The sequence below is a fragment of the Physeter macrocephalus genome, chromosome 5, assembly GCF_002837175.3.
Source record: "Physeter macrocephalus isolate SW-GA chromosome 5, ASM283717v5, whole genome shotgun sequence".
In the NCBI taxonomy this organism is placed as follows: Eukaryota; Metazoa; Chordata; class Mammalia; order Artiodactyla; family Physeteridae; genus Physeter; species Physeter macrocephalus.
Genome location: NC_041218.1, coordinates 880,775 through 890,532, shown reverse-complemented (window position 1 = coordinate 890,532; position 9,758 = coordinate 880,775). Strand labels below are relative to the sequence as shown.

The window sequence follows — 9,758 nt, the reverse complement described above, 5'->3', positions numbered from 1 at the left end:
ATATAGATCAATGGAACAGGATAGAAAGCCCAGAGATAAACCCACACATATATGGTCACCTTATCTTTGATAAAGGAGGCAAGAATATACAATGGAGTAAAGACAGCCTCTTCAATAAGTGGTGCTGGGAAAACTGGACAGCTACATGTAAAAGAATGAAATTAGAACACTCCCTAGCACCATATACAAAAATAAACTCAAAATGGATTAAAGACCTAAATGTAAGGCCGGACACTATAAAACCCTCTGAGGAAAACATAGGCAGAACAATCTATGACATAAAACATAGCAAGATCCTTTTTGACCTCCCTCGTAGAGAAATGGAAATAAAAACAAAACTAAATCGGACCTAATGAAACTTAAAAGCTTTTGCACAGCAAAGGAAACCATAAACAAGATGAAAAGATAACCCTCAGAATGGGAGAAAATATTTGCAAATGAAGTAACTGACAAAGGATTAACCTTCAAAATATACAAGCAGTTCATGCAGTGCAATATCAAAAAAACAAATAACCCAATCCAAAAATGGGCAGAAGACCTAAACAATGGTTCTGAGGAACTTACGGGCAGAACAGCAATAAAGATGCAGATGTAGAGAATGGACTTGAGGACATGGGGAGGGGGAACCTACAGGGGTGGGATAGGGAGGGTGGGAGGGAGACGCAAGAGGGAGGGGATATGGGGATATATGCATACATATAGCTGATTCACTTTGTTATACAGCAGAAACTAACACAACATTGCAAAGCAATTATACTCCAATAAAGATGCTTAAAAAAATAATAAAATGAAAAAAAAGGCAAACCTCCCCCACCCAAAAAACAAACAAAAAAGAAATCCAAAATGAACGTATAGTATTCATGAACCAGCATGTGCCAAGAAATAAAACAAAACATTGAAATTAATAAAGAAGAGCAGACATGCCTCTCAGGCTCGGCAGACAGAAGCCCTTGCTGACTATTTACGTCATCCTGGGAGCCGAGCCCAGCACTCTGCATGCACAAGACACCCTCACAGTGGCCTCTGGGGCAGGTGCCTTCCGCTGCCCAAGGGCACTGATGAGGAGGCCTGAGGTTTACAGGGCAAGTCACGTCACACAGCTGGTAAATGACAGGCCAGATTTGAAACTAGTCTCCCTAACCCACACGGGGGGACATACAGAGAGTCTTAACAACTTAATTAATAAAGATAATTCAGTAGCAATTGGTCAGACTCCATGGTCTAGAAACAACATCATAACTGATCAGATATTGGGCCTCAGAGAAGGCCTTCACGATTTCCAAAGAGTAAAAATTATACAGATTGCATCTCTAATCATAACCTAATAAAATTAGAAATTAAGAACAACAGAAAATAAAACTCTCCAATCAGTTGGGCATTGAAAAGTACACTCTTCAATAATTCTTAGGTTAGAGAATAAATCTAAACTGTGATTACAGAATACTTAGAAAATAATGATGTGAGAACTCTATAAATCTGAACTGTGGAGGTGCCAGAGGGCCCCCATCATGGTGGGTGTGGACCACCCATGCTTTCACTGTCCCATAAGAAATAATGAACACAGCAAACCAGGCATTTGAATTAAGGAGTCAAAAGTAAAATAGGTAAAACTTGAGGGAAGAAATAGAAATAAGTAATAAAAATATAAATTAGTAAACCATACGAGGGAAACGGGATTGATGAATAAATCCAAGAGCTTGATTTCAGGGGAAAAAAACCCCACAAAAACTCTTACTAGAAGTCTAATATGGGGAAAAATAAGATACCTCTCATCCAAAAATCACCAACAATTAATAATGAAAAAGGAAACATAACCACAGATACAGTGGAAATTTAAGAGTTACAAGCTGATGATACTGCTTAGTGTATAAAAATTTGGAACTCTTAAGGAATCTAATTATGAATAAAGAAAATATAAATGACTAAACTGGCAAACTGTGAAGAGGGAAACTGTGAAGAAATACAAAAGACTGTCCAAGAAATAGAAAAGACTGTCAAAGAAATTTCCTTCAGGAAAAGCATGAGGCCCAGACTATGAGGAAGCAAAGTGGCTTTGTAACCGAGCAGGCCCCTATGGGGACTTTCCAGAACAGACCCTCTACCCCCTGTCCTCCGCCTGCCTTTTGTCTGTAGAAAAACTTTAGTCAAAGAATAAATTTCATCAGAGAAGTGAGAAAATGCAGAAAGAAAGGAAAACAGTCAAGCAGGAGAAAATAATAATAGTTTAGTTTAGCCATTGAACAAAGTCAAGATCTTTGGTTCCTCCTCAAGATACTATTCTGAGCTGTGCCCTTTGAGCTGTTTTGCAGATACTGAAGCCCCCACCAGGGGGAAGAAGTTGACTGCATGCTGCCCACAAGCACGTAGACCCCAGACCGGCTGGAACCAGAAAGTTAGGGATGTCGACCCCCGATTACCTCACCACCAGTCAATCAGAAGAACGTCCATGAGTTGATCACACACCCTGCAACCCTCTCCCTCACCCCGTGTTTAAAAACCTTTCCCTGAAAGCCTTCAGGGAGTTCAGGTCTCTTAAGCACTAGCTGCCTGGACTCCTTGATTGGCGCCTGCAATAGACGCTGCGCTTTCCTCCACCACAACCTGGGGTCAGTAGATTGGCTTTACTGCGCACAGGTGAACGGATCCAAGTTTGGTTCAGGAACACCTTTGAGACTCCACGGAGTGAATGACCCCTGGTCAGCCCCTCACAGGGCCGCGGCCAGCGCGGAGGCCCATGGAGTGAGCAGTCAGGGCCAGAACCTCCACAACAGGGAAACGCTGACGGCCGAGGGCAGCCGGGGAGCTCACCTCCAGCACTGTGGCCCGTGGCTTGTGAGCTAATGGCCCTGCCTGTTTCTTCTTCCCTTTCAGTGCGACGTTGTGGACACAAGGTGCAGGTGCTGACACTCCAGAAGCTCGTGGGTGAAAGGTCCATCTCATCCCTACGTTTGCAAGTCAGAGCTGCACAGGCGGGGCTGACTGACCTCTGACAAAGCAGCCACGGCAGCTCGCAGTGGGAGGCCAGCGCCTAACAGGTGGTGCCGGGGCAGCCGCCGTCCAGAAGCAGAGGGTGGATCTGGGCACAGACCCCACACCTCGCACAGAAGTTAATCCAAAATTAGACGAAAATGTAAATTGCAAAACTAAATAACTTCCAGACGATAACAGAGGAGAAAATCTAGGTGATCTGGGGCTTGGTGATGACTGTTTATAGACACAGCATGAAAAACACAATCTATAAATGGGGCCTTGTTGCAATTAGAGACTTCTGCTCTGCAAAAGACAATGGTAAGACAAGCTAGAAAATATTTCAAAAGATGTATCTGACCAAGGATGTGTATATATACTAAATATACACAAATACATTAAAAATGTATACAGAGGACTTTTAAAACTCAACAGTAAGAAAACAAACAACCCAATTAAAAGTGGGCAGGGACTTCCCTGGTGGTCCAGTGGCTAAGACTCCACACTCCCAATGCAGGGGGCCCCGGTTCGATCCCTTGTCAGGGAACTTGATCCCACATGCCGCAACTAAAGATCCCGCATGCCACAACAAAGATCCCAGGTGCCGCAACTAAGACCGGGCACAGCCAAATAAATAAATACTTTTTTTAAAAAAGTGGGCAAAAGATCTGAACAGACACCTCAGCAAAGAAGAGAGACAGATGGTAAATAAGCACATATGAAAAGATGCTCCACGTCACATGTCAACAGGGAAATGCAACTTAAAACAATGAGATACCACTACATACCTATTGGAATGGGCAAAATTTAAACGCTGACACCCCCAAACGCTGGCGAGGATGTGGAGCAACAGGAACTCTCATCACTGCTGGTGGGAATGCGAAGTGGTGCAGCCACTCTGGAGACAGTTTGGCAGTTAACTACAAAACTAAACATAATCTTACCATACAGTCTCGCTCCTTGATATTTACAAAAAGGAGCTGAAAACTATGTCCACACACAAAAGCTGCGTGTGGATGTTTATGGCAGCTTTATTCATAATTGCTAAAACTTGGAAACCACCAAGATTTCCTTCAGCAGGTGAAGGGACAAATAAACTGCGGTACATCCAGACAATGGACTAGTATTCAGCGCTAAAAACTAACGAGCTATCAAGCCATGAAAAGGCATGGAGGAACCTTAAATGCACTTTGCTAAGTGAAAGAAGCCAATCTGAAAAGGCTGCACACTGTGTGATTCCAACTATATGACATTCTGGAAAGGACAAAATGATGGAGACAGTGAAACGATCAGTGGTGGCCAGAGGTTAGGGGAAAAGGGGAGGAATGAACAGGTGGGGCACAGAGGATTTGTAGGGCAGTGGAACTACTCTACGCAACCCCATAATAGTGGAGACGAGACATCACACACTTGTCAAAACCCACAGAACGTGCAGCACCAGGAGCGACCCTGACGTAAACTGGGGGCTTCAGTCGATAATCACGTGTAAATGGTGGCTCCTCAAGGCAACCTGTGTACAGCCGGAGCCAGGTGTTGGCCACAGGGACGCTGTGGGGGGGGAGGGCAAACACGATCGTACAGGGAACTCTCTCCGCTTTCGACCGTCTTTCCGTAAACGGACAACTACTCTAAAGGCAGTGAGGAGTCAGCTGCTTTTGTCTGAAGCGTAGATGGCCCTGGGCAGATGCCCAGTGTCTTAAGAACTTTAGGAAAAGGGCATCCTCTCCTCCAAAGATGATCACCGCAGAGGAAAGTCCAGGAGAATTCTGAAGAGTGATTATCATTTTCCAACTCAACTGACTGGTGTTCTGTGCCTAACATCTCAAATATGGGATTTTTAATTCTTTAAAACCGGGCGACTGGGCAGAGGGGAGAGGCGCCGCACAGAAGGCTAAGCTCTGGCTGGCGCCTCGCCCTGCGCCCTGGGGCCCTTGCGCGTGCTGGCCTGCAGCAAAGAAGAAAACAGACGTCCGGGCCACAGTCCTGCAGCCCGAGAGGCCAGTGGAGGGGCGTCCAACCAACTCTGCAAAATTGGGGTTGCAGAGAGAGTTATGGGTGGGGAGACCCGTGCCCACAGCCAGGTGCTGATTCAGGTGTGGTGACCTTGTCTCAGCTGGAGATGGCCTCGCCCCGTCACTCTCGCTCTGGGAGCCCCTCTCGCTGGGGCCAGGAGGCAGCGCTAGTGTCAGGTTAAGTCCTTCCCTTCGAAACCGTGTGAGGCCAACGTCCCGTGGGTGCAGCACTGGACTCAGCTGAGCAGGGAAAGCACCGTCGATATTTCAACTGACGGCTTCCCCAAGTCACAAATAACACAGCTCATCCACAAGGCCCCTCGCTTACAAGCATCTGTCTCCTCTGCTTCAGAGCAAAATGAAAATATCTATCACGAGTGATGCCAGCAGTATCGACCGGCCCTGGGCCCAGCCATCTCCGTGGTTTCCGCTCACTGGCAGTTAAAAAATTCCTCTCTTCTTAAAGCAATGTTAATAAAGACCCCAGAGACCGTTGACTCAGATGGACACATTTATTTGTCACCGGGGCTTCACATAAAATTTAGCCTAAATGGTGTGTGTTTCAAAGCAGGTCTATACATAAAACATCACTCTGGGTTTTTCATCTTTATTCCAACACCCTGCAGAGCGCAATATTAGAGCAGTTCCACTGGGGAATTCTTCTAACCCCAAGCTATAAAAATCAGATATGCCACCGGGAACCTTCCTATGAGCCAGGGTGGGTGTGGTGGGCGAAGCCGGCGATTCATTACTGTGATGCCTGCGACGGAGAAAAGACCAGCTGGGCGTGTCCGGGGGGGCAGGGCGAGACGGGGGCTGGACCCGCCCCCGCTCGGGAAGTCCCAGGGGGAGGCCAGCCAGTTCTTCAGAGGAGGCGGTGCGTGGGACACGCACCCACTCTTAGCCGGAAACGCAAAGAACAGCATCCACATCTTCCCCATGTGCCAGCTGGTCCAAACTGAGGCCAGAACCAAGCTCTGAAGTCTGTGCACATTGTTTGGGGCAAAGGCAGACCTCAGAGGACCTGAATCCCATCCCCGGAACCGATGGACAAAAAGCCAGAAACTCAAGAGAGGCCACCCCTTCTGCAAAGGCCCCTGACGGGTAGAACTGCTGATCTTCAGGCCCATGAGAGGGGATGGCCAAGGATAAAGTGCGATCACCGCCTCTAGGTTAAGACAAACCACCTGGATTTGGTCTTCAATTCTGATGGCACCTCTTAAGGCCCCCTTGGCCCGGGGAGGGAAGGACCACCGGGAACGGAGGGGGCTGGAAACCTCATCATAAAGGGGAGGGGCGGGGGGCTCAGAGCAGCCAACAGTCCTGAGTGTTTTCCAGTCTCAGCGGGGACCCGCCTCACAGGGACAGGACAAGAGCAGGGAGGGGGTCGGGGAATCCACGGGGCTTCCTAAGGGGCTGCTCATGGGAAACACCCTCCCTTTCCTCCCCCTTTTCCCCGACAGGAGGAAGTCTCGGCCGAAGCGTGGTAAGGAAGAATCCTGGGTTCAGAGCGGAGGCGTCCTCTTCCACTGCAGCTGACAAGGCGAGCAGCATCGGGCAGAGGCAACCGCTCCTCTGAACGTGGCTCTGACCCGGGACCCCTGTCCCAGGAGGGGCCCCGTTCACGGGGACCTGCTTACGAAGGCCCCAAGTGTGGTCCCGGGTCAGAGCCAACAGAGGTGTCCCTGACCCCATGATGGCCATTTCCATTCTTGAGCCCCAAAGAAGACAGAGTGTGGACTCCCCAGGCTTGGAGAGGGTGCCTCTGGTGTATGCGGGTGATGCCAGGGGTAAGAAGCCCTCTGCATCAGGACACTGAGGGTGAAGCAGGAAGCCACCAGCGCCTGACTCAACTCTCCAGCTCACCCAGCTTCACTTAATGAAGATGTGTAATTCTCACTGTCTTAGGTGATGAAAACATTGCAGCCAAAGTTCAAAAGGGAAAATGCAAACGTTGATGTGCCGTCAGGATGTAGGGCCCTGTGTGTCAGATCTCACTTTACTGGGCTAAATCTCTCCCAGAATCTTCTGGATCCTGAAAGTCTCAACGCCTGTGTCTGCTGTGCCCGACGCTGCCGTCAGAGCAGCCAGCGAAGGGTTCTGCTCCTGCCGGGCCCTGTACCACTCAGGCCAGCCTGGGCTCCGCCCTGGAGCTGCCGGATGGGCCCGTCTCTGTGGCTGCGGGCTGGGGTGTGACTGCCCTCTGGGAGGCAAGTGGGAACCATGAGACACCCTGGGCGGTGCTTCTCGAGCTCTATGTGCATAGGGGCCACCTGGGATCTTGTTAAAATGCAGATTCTGACTCAGGAGATCCTGCATTTCTAGCAAGCTCCTGCGTGGAGGCCGCAGAAAGCTAGCACCTAATCGTCCCACCCTCATTTAAAAGAATCAGCGCACAGGGAGAGCAGCTCGGTGCTCTGTGACCACCTAGAGGGGTGGGATAGGGAGGGTGGGAGTGAGGGAGACGCAAGAGGGAGGAGATATGGGGATATATGTATATCCATAGCTGATTCACTTTGTTATACAGCAGAAACTAACACACCATTGTAAAGCAATTATACTCCAATAAAGATGCTAAAAAAAAAGAATCAGGAAAAAATGAATTCATATTAAAATAAGGAAACTGTAGAGGAAAAAAGGGTAGCTATTCAAAGCATTCTTCATCAGACTTCTCTTACTCTGAGTAATTATAAAACCTCTTCTCCCAAGGATGAGAGGATTATTTCCTCACAAAACATATTTTGTACTTTTGTCATAATTTTCAATATATGCACTATAATTATGGCATATTGGGACAGAATTTATTAAGCTATTGAGTACATTTGTGACACAAATGAATGGATTTGATTTACATTTATTTATTACATCTATTTTTGCATCTGTATGTCTACCATCTATTATCTCCGTGTCTATTTACCCATCATCCATCCCTCCATCTATTCATCCATCCATCCACCTACCATCCACCTGTCCATCTACCATCCATCTGTCCATCCATCCCTCCCTCCATCCTTCCATCCATCCATTCCTCCATCCGTCCATCAGTCCAACCATCCATCCATCCATCCATCCACGCATCCACCATCCACATGCTCTGCCTGCAGAGGAGGGCAAGGCTCAGTCAGTTCACAGTTCAGCTTCCCCAGAGTGTCCCATAATGTGGAGCAGGAGGAAGTGACCCAACACAGCTGCCTAGAGACAGGAAAACCGAGACCCAGGAACACCGGTGACTTGCTGAAGGGTACAAGCGAGCAAAAGCCTTCCTTCCACCCCACGTTTCCTGCTGTACATCGTTCAGCCCCATAACCAGGCCCCTCTGCTCCAACTGAGACAGGCTGGGACCTGGGACTCTTTGCTGTAGTGCTGCAATGCTTGCACCTGGACACACCTTTCCTTGAGCAGCAAAATACAAAGAAACTGTAGGCGACTAAAAATAACTGCATGCATGAGCAGTTGGGGCAAATTCTAAACCCAAAAGATACAAGGAGACCAAAAAACCCAACTGCCACTTTTGAAGAGCCTGGAGCAGAAACAGGGAACTGCGCATGCTCCCTGCACACACCACCACCACCAGAGGGGTGGGCAAAACACCTAAGCCACGCCTCTGGCCCCCCCTGGACACACCCCTACCGTGACCCCATATAAGGAACAAGCTCGCCCCTCAGCGAGGGGGAGCGAGCAAGCAGGAAGCGCGCTGTGTGTTCTCACTGCTCCCGCTGCAGCAGGGGCTCCGATACAGCCTGGCCTGAGTTTTTCTTGTGGCCTTTAGTCAATTTCTATTGCCTGGGTAACGTCAAGAACCCTGGTCGGTAACACAATCACTCCGTTGTCCGACACCCCTGCTCTTTCCTGCTTCTTTGGTGGGGACCCTTGCTGGGGTTCAGGAGACCCAAGTGCCAATTCTCTAGGGGGCGCCCCCCATCACTGGGCGCACGTCTCCTGAAGGCTCTGGGCCTCAGCTTGCTCCTCTTGTGATGAAGCCGCAGACGGTTTCCCGGCTCACGCTCAAAGAGCTGCCACTGTTGGCACCGAGGCTGGTCACGTTTTACACGTGGAACGCCCCCTCTTCCACATCTGCCACGTGGAGTCCTGGCCGCGCGGGGCAGCCCTGCCCTCCCTAAACACATTGGTTCACGGTGCTCGGACCCCTCTTGCCACGGCGGCTTTCCCGCCCCCCACACGTGGAAACGCGTCGCGCCAGAGGCCAGCTTCCTCAGAAGACCTGGATGCAGGCTTCCCTGCCCCCGTGTCCTAGGGGTGCCCACCCGCCACCCCACGTCCGCCTGGGCCAGTGAGGAGCTCCCCGGGGCGGCCGGGCCCGCGTCCCAGCTCAGAGGCTTAGCCCGGGTGCTGCGGCCACAAACGGGCAGTAATGGTGCCGCACGAGCCTGGGGACGGATCGGGGAATCGCACCGGCTTCGCAGCTGCCCCGGCTGAACCCAGACGGCCCCGCGCAGGCGGCCCGCGGGGCGGGGGCGGGGAGCCCGGGGCGCATGCGCAGAGGGATATGCGTCCCGGCGCCTGGCGGACGCCGCACCTTCTCGAAAACGCTTCCTCGTGCCCCCTTGACCGCAATTCTGAACTATTCATAGCATACGCCGTGTTAAATGGTAGCCCTTAAAGCGGGTCTGATTTCTTAATATGTGATCACAAACGCCTCGGAATCCAGCGGCCCTGATGGCTCTCCGGGCACCGCCGCGTTCGGCGCGGGGGTCCCTGCTCTGCGATCCTTCGTGGGTCGGAATCCTCGCCCGGAACGTCTTGGGCGGCCTCACACAC

General features: G+C 50.2%; 1 protein-coding gene across 1 annotated transcript in view; it reads right to left on the bottom strand.

The window, feature by feature from the left end:
* PTPRN2 (protein tyrosine phosphatase receptor type N2) overlaps positions 1-9,758 on the bottom strand; it is a gene marked incomplete at its 5' end in the record, with an annotated part of 716,488 nt that overhangs the window by 282,442 nt on the left and 424,288 nt on the right.